Source organism: Balaenoptera physalus (genome assembly GCF_965194825.1).
Source record: "Balaenoptera physalus genome assembly, chromosome: 12".
NCBI classification, from domain to species: domain Eukaryota; kingdom Metazoa; phylum Chordata; class Mammalia; order Artiodactyla; family Balaenopteridae; genus Balaenoptera; species Balaenoptera physalus.
In genome coordinates this window covers 61143388-61160992 of record NC_138897.1, presented here as the reverse complement: position 1 = coordinate 61160992, position 17605 = coordinate 61143388, and positions in this window count along the sequence as shown.

Genomic DNA, 17605 nt, shown 5'->3' with positions numbered 1-17605 from the left:
AGTTGGTCAATCTAAATATAAACAATTTAAATTGGATAATTTAAATATAATGTAAGCAATTTAAATTGGACAATTTAAAGCAGTCTTATCAGAATTCCTATCTATAGCTATAGTCATACAAATGCAACAGTTTATTTGCAAAACTCCCTGAAAGGAAAAATTTTATCACTACCAACAACCTCCCCACTGCTTAGGAAACTAAACAAAAACTGGTGTGTTTAATTAGCCAAACAAGGCTTTAATGGGCATTTAAAGTTCCTTCTAGAGAACCATTCCTTTATGAAAATTTGAAATCCTTATGTTACATTAACTAAAAGATCATGAGTCATGGACTGTCTGTTTGCTCATGAAACTAATCAGATGATTAGAGATGTTGGACCCAGTAGCATAAATGAGTGACAAACTTTTGCAATCTCAACTAGTCATCTGCATGTTTTTTCTTTACCCAACCATTCCTTACGTGTAGGCTCGTTCTTTTCAGTATATGTGTTACTGGTTCAGCAGAAATCAGGAAAAACTAACTTTGTAGTAATCAGAATGTTATCCAACTGTATATTGCTTATTATATTGTAAATATTGGTGGACAGTGGTCAGTAAATAGTTTCACATAAAAAAAAAAACTTAGTACAATAGCTTCAAATAGGAACCATTTATTTGCTCAGGTTTCTGTAACTTGGGCTGAGCAAGAACTTGGGCAGTTCTGCTGTGCTCACTTCAGATCACAAGCAGCAGTCACCTGGCAGCTTGACTGGGGCTGCAAGGTCCGTGATGGTCTCATTCACATGGCTGGCAGTTAGCTGAGGCTGTTGAGAAGTGAAGCTCATGTTCCTCTATTAGGCATCTCTAATAGGATTGCTTGGTTTCCTACTTAGCTGTCACAGAACTTCAATAGAAAAAGCTCCAATATGCAAGTGCCTATCAAAGTTTCACTTGCATCACGTTTACTGATCTCATTGGCCAAAACTAGTCACATGATCAAGCCCCTGAGTGGTTCCCTCCCATAACAGAGGGAAGCTTACAGAAATCCCTGCTGATCTGGAGGATAGCATTGCTATATGTGTACTGTGATGAAACCAGTTTGAAAAAGAATTACAGATATAGCTGGCAGAAAGTAGGGGCGGGGGAAGAAATCTTGTTAAGATTTGCTGATGAGACTAAATTCCCCCCAAATAAAAATAAAGGGCATGGAAAGTGAGTTTTTAAATACTCCTATTTTCTCAAATTTATTTTTTAAGTATATTTCTTTCTGAAAATGTAAGGACAATTTTAGTGACATGAGTTCAGACTTTGCAAGCTAAAACACTTACTTTCTGTAATACAGTTTATGACTCTGAGCCCCAATCTACCAGACTGGTAGAGAACATTTAGGGGCTCCTTCTGTTTCCAGTTTTTTTGTTTGTTTGTTTGGCCACTCCACAGGGCATGCGGGATCTTAGTTCCCCAACCAGGGGTCAAACCCGTGCCCCCTGCAGTGGAAGCGCAGAGTCTTAACCACTAGACTGCCAGGGAAGTCCCTATTTCCAGTTTTAACAAGTTCCAAGCTCTGGGTGGTGGCGGAAGAGGCTCCCCTTGTCTATATACCCTCTTTAGATCTGGTGGCTTCCTGTTGCTTATGTGCCACTTGGGATGGGGGAATCACTTGCAAGCCTTCTTTTGATCCTAACTCCCTAAATGTACTGTATAGCTATTTAGGGGAGTAGGGAGGACCATCTCTTCTTACCAGCCTAAAGGAATCTTTTTTAATCTGGAGAAAATTCTTCTCTCTTCATCATTCTTCAAGGTATTTTATCAATGCCTCTAAGTCCTTTTCTCATCTCCAAAGTCCTTTTCTCTATCCCCTCTCCAAAACCCTCTACATTCTGCTAAGAATTTAAGTTTTTAGGAAAAAAAAAAAATTCCCAGGGGAAAGTATCTTTTCTACTCTGCATCCTGTTTCAGTTATCCATTGCTGTATAACAAATTACCTGAAAACCCAGTGGCTTAAAACAGTCATTCTCTTTATTTGCTCACAATTTGGGCAGGGCTTGGTGGAACCTGGTCCCCATGGTATCAGCCTGGGCAGTTTTTAGAGGAGTCACTTCTCAGACGCCTTACTCACAGGGCTGGCAGTTTGGTGCTGGTTGCTGGCCAGGAGCTCTGCTGGGGCTGTTGCCTCTGTCCCATGCCTCTCCTCATGGCTAGGTTGGGATTCTCACAGAGGGGTAGTCAGACTTCTTACGTGGGGGCTGGCTTCCCCTAGAGCACAAACAAAAGTGGAAGCTTGTAGACCTTAAATTTTAGGACTTGAATTGGAACAGCATTCCTTCTGCCATACTCTGTTGGTTAAGGCAGGTCACAGGGCCATCCTGGATTGAAGGGGAGGGACTATGGCACAAGCTGGAATATGGGAACCTTGGTCCTTTGGGGGCTACCAGAGTAATAGTCTGTATCAAAGTTCTCCTGGGGCAAGAAAGCACAGAACCTGCTATTTTCTTGAATTAATGTAGGGAGTCGGTTGTGGTTGGTTAAAGGAAAATCAAAGAAGAAAAAAAGAAGTTAAAATATGTTAATATCTCAAGATATACCTCTAGCCATATAGGCCTTTACCAACTTTCTCCTGATGCATTAACTTTAATTTCCATGTCATCTAAGGAACTAACTTTGAATAAAACATCTTAAATTTTAAAAATTAACTGTTTGTGTTTTCACTTTTTGGTTATAAAACATTGATTACTTTTCCTTCAAAAATCCATGCAGTTGAATTTTTTCTTTATATACAAAAAATAATACTTAGCACTTACTGAGCTCTTCAACAGCCAGTACTTCTACAAGGACTTTACATTTTCTTGTTCAATCTGGCGGCATGTGGGATCTTCCCAGACCAGGGATTGAACCTGTGTCCCCTGCATTGGCAGGCAGATTCTTAACCACTGCGCCACCAGGGAAGTTTTTACATTTTTATATTTACTTCATATATATAAAAGAGTATATATAATCTAGATGTCTGTTAAAAGACAAACATACGTGTAGCCACCACCCAATTTAAGAAAAAGAGTATTCCTGCTACTTTGAAGGCCCCAGTGAACCCCTCCCAAAATGTCATCTCTCTACTACTGAGGTAATCTCTATTCTGAAATGTGTAGGTATTTTTTTCCTTCTGTTTATAATAGATTCTTTGGTTTTTAAATGTTTTTGAATTTATATACCATAAAAGAAAAACAATATACTCCTGCTGTGTGTGTCCTCTGCTCTCAATATTCTTTTTTATTTTATTTTATTTATTATTTTTGGCCGAGCCACACAACAAGTGGGATCTTAGTTCCCTGACCAGGGATTGAACCCTCTCCTCCTGCATTGGAAGCACAGAGCCTTAACCACTGGACCTCCAGGGAAGTCCCTGCTCTCAATATTCTACCACAACACTATCTCACTTCTGACCCCAGATGTGTAGGTTTTCCACACATCAAACAATCTGTGACACCAGGTGGGCATCCTACAGTTTAATTCAATTCTGACACTATCTACCTAGAGAAAGTGTCAGATCCCACAGGTTAAGGGTTCCTGTAGGACTGCCCCCTTCCCTGCTTCAGATGCCCAATCACAAATCCAGGTTGTTACCTGTGCTTCTAACCCAATAGCTATAAGTCAGAGGGTCCCATGACCCTCTTTGCAGTTTCAATTCATCCTTTAGAGAAGCTCACAGAACTCAGGAACACAATTTACTTGCTAGTTTACAGGTTTATTAGAAAAGGTACAAATCAGGAAGAGTTAGATGGAAGAGATGCATCGTGCAAGGTATGGGGAATGGCTGTGGAGCTTCCCTGCTCTCTTTGGGCTTCCACTCTCCCAGAACCTCTATGTGTTCATCAACACAGAAGCTCTCCAAATCCTGCCTTTTGGGGTTTTTTTGGAGGCTTCACTATGTAGGCAAGATTGATTAAATAAATCTCTGGCCATTGCTGACTGATTCAACATCCAGCTCCTCTGCCCTCCTGGGAGGTACAGAGGAGGACTGAAAGTTCCAGCCTTCTAATCCCAGTTGGTTCCCTTGGCAACGAGCCCCCATCCTTTGAGGCTTTCCAAAAATCCCCTCGTTAACATAAACTCAGATGTATCCCTCATTAACATAAATTCAGATGTAGTTGGAAGGGGCTTGTTATAAATAACAAAAAACACCGTTATCATTCTTAACACTTAAGAAATTCCAGGGTTTTGGGGACTATGTGCCAGGAACAGTGGACAAAGACTAAATAATATATATTCCATATTATAAATCAAAATATTGCATATACATTTATACATTCTTCTGCAACTCTTTTTTTGCTCAACGTATTTGTGAGATTCAGTCATACTGATGCGTGTAGCTGTGTTTCATTCTTTTTTTTACTGCTATATAGCATTTCTTGATATGAATACACCACAATTTTTCCATTTTCCTACCAATGGACATTTTAATTATTTCCAGGATTTGGGTTTCTTGTTTGCTTGTTTTTGCCTCTTTTTTTTTTTTATTTTGTTTTTGTTTTTGTTTTGGCCTTTTTAAAATCAGGCTCCTATGAATATTTGTGTGTGTATTCTGATGTTCTTATGCAACGGATATACTGCACAGCATATATGTCAAGTGTCATAGAGTATGTGTATTTACAAATTTACCCGATAATGCCGAATTATTTCCCAGTAGGATAGAAGAGTTACTGCTTCTCCATTTTCTTGTCAACACTTAGGAGTGTTTTTTACTTTAAAAAATTTGTCAGTCTGGTGGATGTAAATTAGTATTTCATTGTGGTCGTAATTCGCAGTTCCCTCCTTATAAATGTGATTGAGCATCCTTCCATATGTTTACTTCCTAATTATGTATCCTCTTCTGTGAAATGCCTGTTCATGCTCTGTACTTATTTTTCTATGGGTTTATTTTTTTCCTATTGATTACTAGGAGTTCTTTATATATCATGGCTACTAAACTTCGGTTGGTTATATGTCTTATTAACAACTTTCCCTAGTTTGTGGCTTGTATTTACTTTTTCTTTCTGTGATCTTTCAATGAGCAGTAGTACTTGATCTTAATGTGATTAACTTTATCAATCATTTCCATTATCATTTGTCTGTTTTTAAGAATTCCTGGGAATTCCCTGGTGGTCCAGTGGTTAGGACTCTGCACTTTCACTGCAGGGGGCACGGGTTTGATCTCTTCTGGTTGGGGAATTAAGATCCTGCATGCCACACGGAAAAAAAAAAAAAGAATTCCTCTACTACCAAGGTTTTCTCAAATTTTATTCTTCAAGTTTAAATTTTTTCCATTAAAAAAATTTGTCTTTATTTCATATGGAGTTGATTTCTATGCATGATACTGAAAAGGGATCCAATTTCTTTTTTTAATGAATAATTGTCTGAGCATCATTTATTGAACAGGTAGTCCATCTTTTCCCTGCTATAAGCTGTGTAACTTTTGTCACATACCAAGTTTCCATAAATGCATGCTTCTGTTCTTGGATTTTCTAGTCTGTTCTATTGGTTAATTCCCCCCCCCCCCCCGCTAATATTGCACTGTCTTAATTATCTAGCTTTATTATGTTTTGAGATCCTATTGGGCAAACCACACCACCTTATTCTTCTTCAGGAGTGTCATGCAGTTGGTTCTTAAGTGTCACTGCAAGAATGATGACTTCCTCCTCTTCTTACTCAGTGTTTTCTCACTTTAGAGACACTTGAGATTGTGGTCGACTGCATTTCCATGGTAGCAAAACCCATGGTTCAATAAGGAACTGAGTACATTATAAGCTTTTTAAACTGACTGTATTGCTTACTATTAAGGACTTAGCTGTGCTCATTATGAGATGCCACAAACCCTTTTTCATCTTGTTCTTAAGTACCCTGTGCATTTTGATTCAATTACAGCACTAACACCAGGTTCCATAACATCACAGAAGGATCAAATTTTCTAATCACTCACTGCTTACATAAAAATTTCTCCTTCTTGGGTTTTCATGATTTTCACCCAACTGAACTAAATGGGAAAACATGATTCTGCTGATTTTGTTTGTATATATACATGCATGTGGCAGTACTTTTAAGAGGAATAAAGTTGGAAATGTTCTCCCCCAAATTCTAAAAGCAAAATTGACCCTCTGGACTAGAATGATGTGCTGCTTTATCCTGTGACTTCTCCATCCCCTCATGCCCCAAACTGAGAAGGACGGCTATCAGCAGTCAGAAGCAATAGAAAAATTTTCTACTTGTGAGTGGCATAATATGATCTGTTCTAAAAAATATAACTTTGGCAACAGTGTTACATTCTGTGCAGACACCATTTTGTACAGACTATACCTTATTCACATGATCAGTAAAGTGACAGTTATTAAGGATCTATTATCATTTGTTCACTCATCAGATACTTATTGTGTGCCAACTAGATGGTGAAGTTACAAATCAAAGTTCCCATCTTCCCCATGCTCATATTCTACAGGGGGAGATGGAAACAATCTAACAATTAAATATACAGAATGTCAAGTGGCGATCAATGTGCTATGGAGAAGAATTTCAAAGGATGTGGAGTCCCAGGGGCTGGAGGGTCACAATTTTATATAGTGGTCCGAGAACATTTTCTGATAAGGTGACATTTGAGCAGAAAGTGGAAGGAAGTGAAGGAGCAAGTTGTAAAGGTCTATGAGACAAATGGTCCTGGCAGAGGGAAAAACAAGTACAAAGATCCTAAGTTCTGAGCATGGGTGGCATTATGACAGTAATAGAGGATGCAAACAGACAGATAAATGGGGGAGAGAAGGAATAATGGGAAGGGCCTTATAGGTCACCATGATAACTCTGGCATTCATGCTGAAGGAAATGGGAAGTACTGGGGGACTTTGAGCAGAGGTGTGATAGGGTCTGACATATTTTTATTTTATTTTATTTTTGGGGGTGTCTGACATAATTTTTAAAAATATTTGTTTATTTATTTGGCTGCACCAGGTCTTAGTTGTGGCATGTGGATCTAGTTCCATGACCAGGGATCGAACCCAGGCCCCCTGCATTGGGAGCACAGAGTCTTAACCACTGGACCACCAGGGAAGTCCCCTGACATATTTTTAAAGAGAACTTCTTTGACTGCTATGTTGAAAACAGACTGTAAGGGGCCAAACGTAGAAACCAACAGACCAGTCAGGAGGCTGATTCAATAATCCAGACAAGAGATAAGAGGGCTTGATCTATGTTGGTAATGGTGGAGCTGAAGTGAGGTGGTCAGATTCTGGATATATTTTAAAGGGAAGCTAAAAGATTTGCTAATGATTTGGATGTGTGGTATGTGAAAGAGGGAGGCATCAAACCATTCTCCAAAACATGTGGCTCCCTGGGAAGTGCGGTGCATACTTGCATATTTTTGGCTACCCAGCCTCTCTATCCCTTCTTATGTTTGGAGAATTCCCCATCATATAAATCTAGGCGTCAGACAGAGCACAACACCAACTGAAGGTGTGGTTACCAGTGCCAGAAACAACTTGTTCCAGTCTCCCAGGCTGCTGAGGTACACCCATGTGACCAATCAGACATTAATGGGGCGTCCAGCTCGTGAAGGCAACAGAGACACCCTTAGCCCAGTGTGGAGTGGTGTTTGCTGTGCAAGGGGCAGTGGTGTCCTCATGGGACCTGTTCATGAAGTTAACTATGCTCTGGCCAAGTAATTTTCTAGTAGGGTTTGCCAGCCCCCCAGCAAATCTACAAGCTACACAGTTGCCTAGTCAAAAATACTGTTTCTGCTTTTATTTTTTTAAAATTATTTTTAAACATCTTTATTGGAGTATAATTGCGTTACAATGGTGTGTTAGTTTCTGCTTTATAACAAAGTGAATCAGCTATACATATACATATATCCCCATATCTCCTCCCTCTTGTGTCTCCCTCCCACCCTCCCTATCCCACCCCTCTAGGTGGTCACAAAGCACCGAGCTGATCTCCCTGTGCTATGCAGCTGCTTCCCACTAGCTATCTGTTTTACATTTGGTAGTGTATATATGTCCATGCCACTCTCTCACTTCGTTCCAGCTTACCCTTTTTAATTTTTTAAAAAAATTTTGGCCATGCCAGGCAGCATGTGGGATTTTTAGTTCCTCAACCAGGGATCGAACCAGGCCCCCTGCATTAGAAGGATGGGGTTTTAACCACTGGACCACCAGGGAAGTTCCTGTTTCTGCTTTTAAAAGAGCCAGAGATAGTTTCTTTTCCTTGTAAATAAAAACCCCAGTTGATATATTAGGGATTAATATTCCTACTATGAATGTTATCGTATTAATAGCTGCCATTCATTAAGTGATTGAGACACTTATATCAATTAATTCTGCTAGATAAATATTATTCCTATATTAGAATTGAGGAAACTGAGACATAAAGGATAAATCACTTGCCCAAGGTCATATGGCTAGTAATTGACAGAGCCAGGACTAAAATCCAAATTTATCTGACTCCAAAGCTTGAACACTTATACACTACAGATAAGTTCATTTGGGGTTCATATAATATTGTGAACTATCATTTTTCCATGCATTGAGCCCTCTGTATAACCTCTATGTATATTCACAAGTGTTAAATTTCCTTGAAATCCTGAAGTGCTGAAATAGTAAGATGTGTCATTGTTTTGAAAACTCATCATAGTCTGGTGAAAACCATAAATCGAATTCAAAATAAACACTAATGTTTGTTAGCTTTGTTTGAAATTTGGGCAAACTTTTCTGAAAGTTTCAGTTTTAATAGATCTTGTTTGATCAGTAAGAATTTGGAGGTAAAGTTCTATATTGGCAAATACACCAAGCTCTTTTCCAGATGGCATCTATTACCACTGAGACATTGTAGTATGAGAGCTGACATTAAGTACTACAGCAGACTCAAAAGCACACACTTTTTGTGCTCTTTTGGATAACTTAGCTAAAATATCTATAGTTACCTAAAATACAGGGCTGGCTGATGGTTTTGAATATTTGAAACTCGCTGCTTAAAAAAAAATGTTGCTTACTAATAAGAGGAGTGACTAAAAAGGAACGAAACTGGACTGTCAGAAAAGAAATTGCGGTTTGTGAGCCTCTGAGAAGCTCTCCGAGGAGGAGCACGTTATAATAAACACCTTGTTTTAATGGTACAGCATTAAAGAGGTGATGTGGTGTTAGGGGCATGAAAACTGAGCTAGAAGTGAGAACACCTGCTCCCAAGCGCCAAACCTACCCCCTCTCTAAGCTATGCAACTCAGGGCAATTCCACAAATACTGAGCAGAAGATTAACAAGGCAGAGATGAATAAAACAGACAAGGAATATAGAAAACTGTGATGCCTTATTAGAAGTGTTCATTCATTTATTCATTAATCCATTCAGCATTTGTTGCCAGTTACATGCCTATCGTGCATCAGGTGCTGGGGTTTCAAAGATGAACAAGAAAGAGCCCTCCCTGCCCCCCACCTCAGTCCTCCCAAGGAGCCAGTGGCCCAGGAAAGAATGACCAGCCTTACTGTGGCACTGACATTCTACTCCGCCCTCCCACAGATTTCCGTGGCCCTTCCCAGCTCTTCCTTTCGCTACCAGCCACCTCCCCACACCCTTAGTTTAGCTCACTGGACTCAATTTAGACCTTATTCCCCCAAGTAAGACTTTCCTGACCCGGGGGGTCTGCCTCTCCCTCCCCAATACCTCCTGGGCCAAAATGATCTTTAGACACCTCAAGCTCTGAAAATATGACTGTTTCCCACTCCATAGATAAAAATACAAACAATACAAAACTATAAAATAAGGAAAACTATATATAATTAATCTGCTCTTCCAGATATTCTAAACCTTGGAAAGTCGAATGCAATTTATCATTACACTGGACATGTCCGAGAACATACCAACTTTTGCATACACATTCACGGGGTTCATTGATTTTCTGAGGTCCATCATGGTCCCCAGATGATACTAAAATACTGTTTATTCCAGAATTAAGAAAGGAGTCAGATCCTTAAAGGCCTGGACTCACCAGAAGATTCTGTACTCTGTCAGGATGACAATGGGAGCAAGGAGCTGTTGAAGGTTTTTAATCTCAGATGGGGCGTGCTTACATTTGCACTTCAGCAAGTTCTGTCGAGCTGTAGTATAGAGAATGGATTACAAGGGTTTACCTAATAACTTGCTGGAGGCTGTTATAGAAACCCAGGCAAGAGATTATGGTTAACTGCTAAAGGGTACTGGTTTCTTTTGTGGGGGAGGTGATAAAAAAATATCTAAAATTAGATGGTGGCAGTGGTTGTGCAACTCCAGGAATATGCATAAAATCATCGCTTGTATCCATTAAAGGAGTGAATTTTATGGTATGGGAATTATAGCTCAATAAAGATGTTTCCAAAAAAGCAACAGATTAAAAAAATAAAAACTCTCACACTAAACAAATAAATGAATAAATAAGTAGGGGCTTCCCTGGTGGCGCAGTGGTTGAGAGTCTGCCTGCCAATGCAGGGGACACGGGTTCGAGCCCTGGTATGGGAAGATCCCACGTGCCACGGAGCAACTAGGCCCGTGAGCCACAATTACTGAGCCTGCGCGTCTGGAGCTTGTGCTCTGCAACAAGGGAGGCCGCGATAGTGAGAGGCCGGCGCACCGCGATGAAGAGTGGCCCCCACTTGCTGTAACTAGAGAAAGCCCTAGCACAGAAACGAAGACCCAACACAGGCATGCATGCATGCCTAAATAAATAAATAAATAAATAAATATATAAATATATAAATAAATAAATGGATCATCACATTAAAAAAAAAAGTAAATAAAAGAAGTCATGGTTGGGTTATAGACCTATATGAAAGACTTTCAGAAGATAAGAGAAGGGAGTGAGGAGAGGTAGGAGTCAAGGATGACTCCAGGTTTTGGGTTTAGGCCACTGGGTAGATGAGGAGGAGGAGACATGTAAGTGATCCTGATGCAATGGAAGGGATTCTGGAGGAACAATACAAAAGACTGGAATTGCCCCAGGAAGACTCCAGAGACTCTTTTTTTAAAAAAAATAAATAAATTTATTTATTTATTTATTTATTTTTGGCTGTGTTAGGTCTTTGTTGCTGTGCGTGGGCTTTCTCTAGTTGTGGCAAGGGGGGCTACTCTTCATTGCGGTGCACAGGCTTCTCACTGCAGTGGCTTCTCTTGATGCAGAGCACGTGCTTTAGGCACACAGGCTTCCGTAGTTGTGGCATGTGGGCTCAGTAGTTGTGGCTCGAGGGCTCTAGAGTGCAGGCTCAGTAGTTGTGGTGCACGGGATTAATTGCTCCACGGCATGTGGGATCTTCCCGAATCAGGGCTCACACCCATGTCCCCTGCATTGGCAGGCGGATTCTTAACCACTGCACCACCAGGGAAGTCCCTAGAGACTGTTGCCTTGAAGAAAGGAAGGACGAATTTACTTGCCCTCAGTGCAAGAGTGTCAGACTTCTTTCTGAAGAAGCCAGAAAGACTGGCTCACCAAATTCAAAACACAAATACTTAAAGGGGAAAAAAAGGCAAAACTATCAAGGGTACCAAGTTTTCATTAGTCTGTTCATGGTGGGGAAAAAAAACCACACCAACTCTCTCACACAACCACCATATTTACAAAAGTCACCTATGCTTTCAGACACCAGCATAACAAAGATCAGGGATAACATTGTCTCAAGAGTCCAGGTTTGTAGGAAAATTTTCAGGGTTTATTATTCTGGAGACCAGAACCGGTCAGGATGACCCTACTATTTTCAGTTTATCTAGGAGTGCAAATGGTTTTATCATGTTCCTAACTGTAGTATATGACGTGCTTAATCATTTTGGAAGCAGAACAAAGTGCCAGTTTTGCTTCTATAGGAGATTAGTAACAGGATAAAGCATGCAGAAGAAAAGAAAGGATGCAGCAAGGATAGGACTGATAGCACGTAAGCATGGAGTTAGTGGGTTGGGCATGGCAGGTGTCTGAGGCAAGGAGGAAGTGTTACAGGGGGAAGTAGTCACTGTTACTGGGGCTCCTGTCAGCCCCGTGTGGTCACTCAGGTGCATCATAGGGCCTGTGAAGACACATAGCAGTCAGGTCAAGTAGTTTCTAAGCTTTGACTTGGGCTCCAAATAAAATGTTGGATATTTGGAAGTATCCAACATTGTAGATACCTGGAAGTATCCAAGATTGTAGTACTTGGGGAAAATGGAACTGAACACCCAAGGGGGATCCTACTCAAATGGTTGCAGAAAGATGTTGCCTGCCTCAAAGTGGGTTACCTTCTTAAGGATTTAACAGCAGCCCAACTTGGACGCCTCAGGCTTCATCTGGTGGCAAATAATAAATAAGGTATTTCTAGGCTTCTTTAGAAAGAAAGACTCAAAGCTTACAGGAACTCATCACCTCCTGCAATAACAAACTAAAGGCTCCACATTTGGCAACAGAAGGCAAACTTATACACAGGCTCTATAGGATAGAAGACTTCAAAGCTCCAAACTTCCCCTGGGGAATCTCTTTCTGTTGCTGCCACCACTAGCTCCTCTTTAAGACTCTAACACCTTCATGAACATAGATCCCCTCTTTAATTGCTGGCAGCACAGCTGAGATTCTGCTGGGGTATTCAGACTGTAGTATGCATAAGAAAAACCTGTCAGGGGTGTTTAAGACACAGATTCGTAGCTTCCATACCTAGATAATTTATTTTATTTTTAAAAATAAATTTATTAATTCATTTATTTATTTTTGGCTGTGTTGGGTCTTCGTTGCTGCGCATGGGCTTTCTCTAGTTGCAGCGAGCAGGGGCTACTCTTCGTTGCAGTGCGTGGGCTTCTCATTGGGGTGGCTTGTCTTTGTTGAGGAGCACGGGCTCTAGGCATGCAGGCTTCAGCAGTTGTGGCACGTGGGCTCAGTAGTTGTGGCTCGCAGGCTCTAGAGCACAGGCTCAGTAGTTGTGGTGCATGGGCTTAGTTGCTCTGCGGTGTGTGGGATCTTCCCAGACCAGGGCTTGAACCCATGTCCCCTGCATTGGCAGGCAGATTCTTAACCACGGTGCCACCAGGGAAGTCCCTTATTTTACTTTTTAATATTTATTCATTTATTTGGCTGTGCTGCATCTTAGTTGCGGCATGCGGGACCTGTAGTTGCAGCATACAAACTCTTAGTTGCTGCATGTGGGATCTAGTTCCCCACCAGGGATGGAACCCGGGCCCCCTGCATTGGGACGGGGGAGTCTCAGCCACTGGACCACCAGGGAAGTCCTCATACCCAGATATTTTAAATCAATCAAGTATGGGATAGGACTTTTTATTTTTGACAACTTCCAAGTGATTCTAACAGTGGTAGTCCAAATATGACATTTTGAGAAATACTGGACCAAAGAAGACAAAAAGGGTGATGAATATATAAAAGGCTATACAGTCTGATTTACAAAATGCAGCTGAATCATTTGCAGCGTATAGCACTTGCCTTCAAATGGGCAGAGAAATCTTCCTCTAACAATTGGTAGTTCCCGGAACACGTCTACATACATATAGCTGATTCACTTCATTGTACAGCAGAAACTAACACAACATTGTAAAGCAATTTTACTCCAATTAAAAAATATATATATAGGGGATTCCCTGGTAGCACAGTGGTTAAGAATCCTTCTGCTAATGCAGGAGACACAGGTTCGAGCCCTGGTCCAGGAAGATCCCACATGCCGCGGAGTAACTAAGCCCGTGTGCCACAAGTACTGAAGCCCGTGTGCCTAGTCCATGCTCTGCAGCAAGAGAAGCCACCGCAATGAGAAGACTGCGCACCGCAACGAAGAGTAGCCCCCGCTCGCCGCAACTAGAGAAAACCCGTGCACAGCAGCGAAGACCCAACACAGCCAAAAATAAATAAATTAATTAATTTAAAAAAATGTAGTCCCCAAACTAAGCCCAGAGAGAAAACACAGGTTTCCCCCATGGACAGTTTCTTGAAAGAGAAACTGTTTCACTTTCCTGAAAGAGATCTAAGCTCTTTCCTAAAAACTGGATATTTCTCATCCTCCCCCTACAGGGCAGTTGGCCTGTTACAGAGTTAGAATATAGCATCCCCACAAGAGATACATAAGTATTATAGCAAGTAGCTCATTTACTTTTACATAACCATATAAGTTATGAAGAACAAGGATGGCTTGTACTTTTCACATTCCTCAAGTCTTTTTTTTTTTTTTTTCTTTAGTTCTAAACACTCTCAGCAATAGTTCAATTCAGGTTGACCTTTGCCAAGCCCAGGCCAGTTCCTCCTTATAGACCCTCCCCCAGCTTGAAGTGAACATCACTCCTATAATTGCCCCACTGCTGTCCCATGGGACTTAGCTCCTAATACCTCTGGAATGTAATCTAGAGAAGAAATACTCTCCAAAGCAAACAGTAAGTTTGTAGAAATAAAACTGCATGAATCACACTGGATTCATTGCACATCGCATCTCCATTCCCAATCATACATAGATGAAGCGTGGACTTTTTCAAAGAAGTTTAGTTGGAGCAAAATACGCAAAAAATTCTCTCAGTTTTCATGTTTTTGTTCTTCAGTTTTAGAGTAGATGTTTCCTGCTTCTACAGCTGTTGGGTGTGTCCTTCCTCCTGTTCCTGTGCTCTAAATCTAAAAAAAAATAAGGCTTCTCAAAAAAGAAGAAAGAACTCGAGCAGAATCACAAGTATATACACACACACACATATGTGCACGTGCACATATACACACAGGGTCCCATGAATGTTTTAGACTTTCAGATTCATAGCATCTCAACCCTTTCCATTTTCGAGAACGTTTTTGCCTTACGTTTGCAAAACTAAATCTGTTCAACCCTGTTGCTTTTTCAGAACAAAGGGAAGTTTATACCAAATAGTGTATTGTCTTCAGCTTTGCTAGCCTGAGACAGAAACTGCTTGCTACTCAAAGCCAAATTCCTCAAGGTGTTCTAACTCAAAGCCAACCACAACAGGAAGGGGAAGTACAGTACATGCTCAGTGTAATTTTGCTGTTCTTTCCCCATGTGCCTAAGTCTTCTCACAGAGTAGAACACCCATGGAAGTGCAGGAAACAGCTTCTGGGTATCCGAGGTGGCGTTCACCTTAGATATTCCAACAACTGCTGAGTGGCCTCTTATCTCCACGTAAGCTAAATTCCCCATTTTCCTCTGCTCAGCTGAATTTTTCCTCGAGTGCTCTTCTAGAACCACAACCCTACTGAGGCTTTTCCATGGCTTTCTGGTCAGCCAAATTACTTTCCCCAAACAGGACCTCTAACTCTAATTAGGACCTGAGAAAGAGCAAAGCCACTCTGCTAGCAGTCAGACTGTGATAGACAATGTTATCAACAGGGCGCAGTCAGGCCAACAAGACTGTGTCTGTAACCAAACATAACTAAGGGTATGCTGCAGTTGCAAAAATGACTAACAAGCCATCCTTTCTTAGAATCAACCGGCACGAGCCCGAACCCCACTCTGTCTTACTGAGACATCCCATGATTAGTTCTTCCTCACTGCAGTGAGTTCAATAAACCCAACTTTTTTCTATAGGTGTGGCCTGGTGGTCTTTTCTTTGGTTGGTGGCTTTAACTGGCTTTTGCTGGCTCTGGTGGCTTCTTCAGCTCTGAGTGCTGTCTCATAGAATTGGAGTTCCCCAACTCTCCCTCCCCCTAGAAGCCCCCTTACTACCTTCCTGCTCAAAGTGTCAGAGCCACTTGAGCCTCGCCCGCTTCTCCACGGCCAACTTCATTTCTGGCCTGATTCATTGCCACAGCTTTCCTTGCTTGGCTGAGAATGGACAATTTCAAATAATCAGCTGCTCCACCTCTCTAAACTCCTCTTCCAAGAGGTGAGGCATGAGGGTGTAGGTATAAGAGCACATCTGGGATTCCTTTTCCAGGGTCCAAATAACTTGAACCTTGACCCTCCTGGTGCCTTGAAATCCAAGTCTCTCAAATAGACCTAACCTCATCTCCCCTACTGCAAAGCTGGCAGGTACCTAGGGAATCAGTTTGACAACCATTCCACTTCTCTCCCAGCATGCTGGTGGAGTTTTGCATTCTCTACTCTCATGAGCAAAGGACATAAGGGCCTTCTCTTAAGACCACTGGGTAACTACATTATTCTCTAATTTGTAGAGAACAGACACTCTACTTCTGAGGCTGGAAGATAAGCAGGGAGTAATTGTTCCCTATAATGACATTGCTCTGTTTGTATCCTCTTTTAGACATAATTCCCAAAGGCTTCCCTAAGACAGACCCATTTCTACCCGTGAACAGACTAGCTTCTTGAGCACAGATATCTTTCTCCTTTCTTAGTTGAAAGATCTGCCAGTGGGGAGCAATTCATCACCCCGCCCTCCACCACAGTGGCGCTGTCACCTCCCTTTCATGGGCAAACAACTCAGGACCTTCCCTCCTTGTATCTTAACCCTGCACTTGTCTGGTGGGTGGACTCTCCTGCCCCAGAACTGATAATCGTCCTCCCAGTGGGAGGTTGGAAGGTCTGCAAGGGATAAAATATCCCACTCTCATAACCCTCTTACAGACTGTTGGTGGAGCTTGTCCCCCACTTGCTCAGTTGCTTGATATTAGCCACTTACCATCCCCAGTTTGACCACATGCACCCTGCCCCTAACATTTACATGAAACATTTACATGTAACATTTACATTTACATCCCCCAAATGTAATGTTACATTTTGTACAATTACTCAGCTTCCCAGAGAATAATCTGACTTCCCGGATACTTTTCTATATTGCTTCACAAACTTCTGTGCCTTTTTCATTGGTTTCATGTTGTTCCCCTGGGAGATCTCTCTTCCTCCTACTAAATGGTTTAACCCCCAAGTGATGACACACAGAGAAAAATCTAATGAATGCTCACAGAAGTCAGGTGGTATAATAGCTCAGAGCTGAGGTTCTGAAATCGTACTGCCTGAATTCTGTTTTGCCATTGACTAAAGAACTTTTCCATTTACTATTGAGAACTTGGCAAAATCACTTAACCTGTCTTTTTCTCAATCTGTGAGAGATCAAGTAAATAAAAATAAGTAAATTACGGAAACCTTAGTAATATAATTGATAATGTATAATATATAATTATATATAATATAATTGATAAGGTAGATCTGATTAATGATATATCAAATAATACATCCTAAAAAAGAGAATATGCTTTCCTTTCAATTGCCCGTGAATGTTCACAAAAACTGCTAGGCCACAAAGAAAAACCTCAGCAAAGTTCATACAATAAATAGTAGAGATAGCATTCTCTGGTCACCATGCAATATAAAAAGAAATTAATACAAGTTAGGGCAACAAAGCTCCTTTTACGTGGAAATTTCAACCCATTTTAAACAATTCTTTGAACGAAAAGAAACCACCAACTGAAACTGTAGACGATGAAAACACAGCATCTAAGAACCTAGGGGACTTTCCTGCTGGTCCAGTGGTTAAGACTCCATGCTCTCAATGCAGGGGGCCTGGGTTCCATCCCTGGTCAGGGAACTAGATCCCACATGCTGCAACTAAAGATCCCACATGCTGCAACAAAAGATCCCGCATGCTGCAACTAAGACCCCGCACAGTCAAATAAATAACCAAATTAAAAAAAAAAAAGAACCCGGGGAGGCCTTGCTTCAGCCAGTTCAGCTCCGAGGGCTCCTGCGC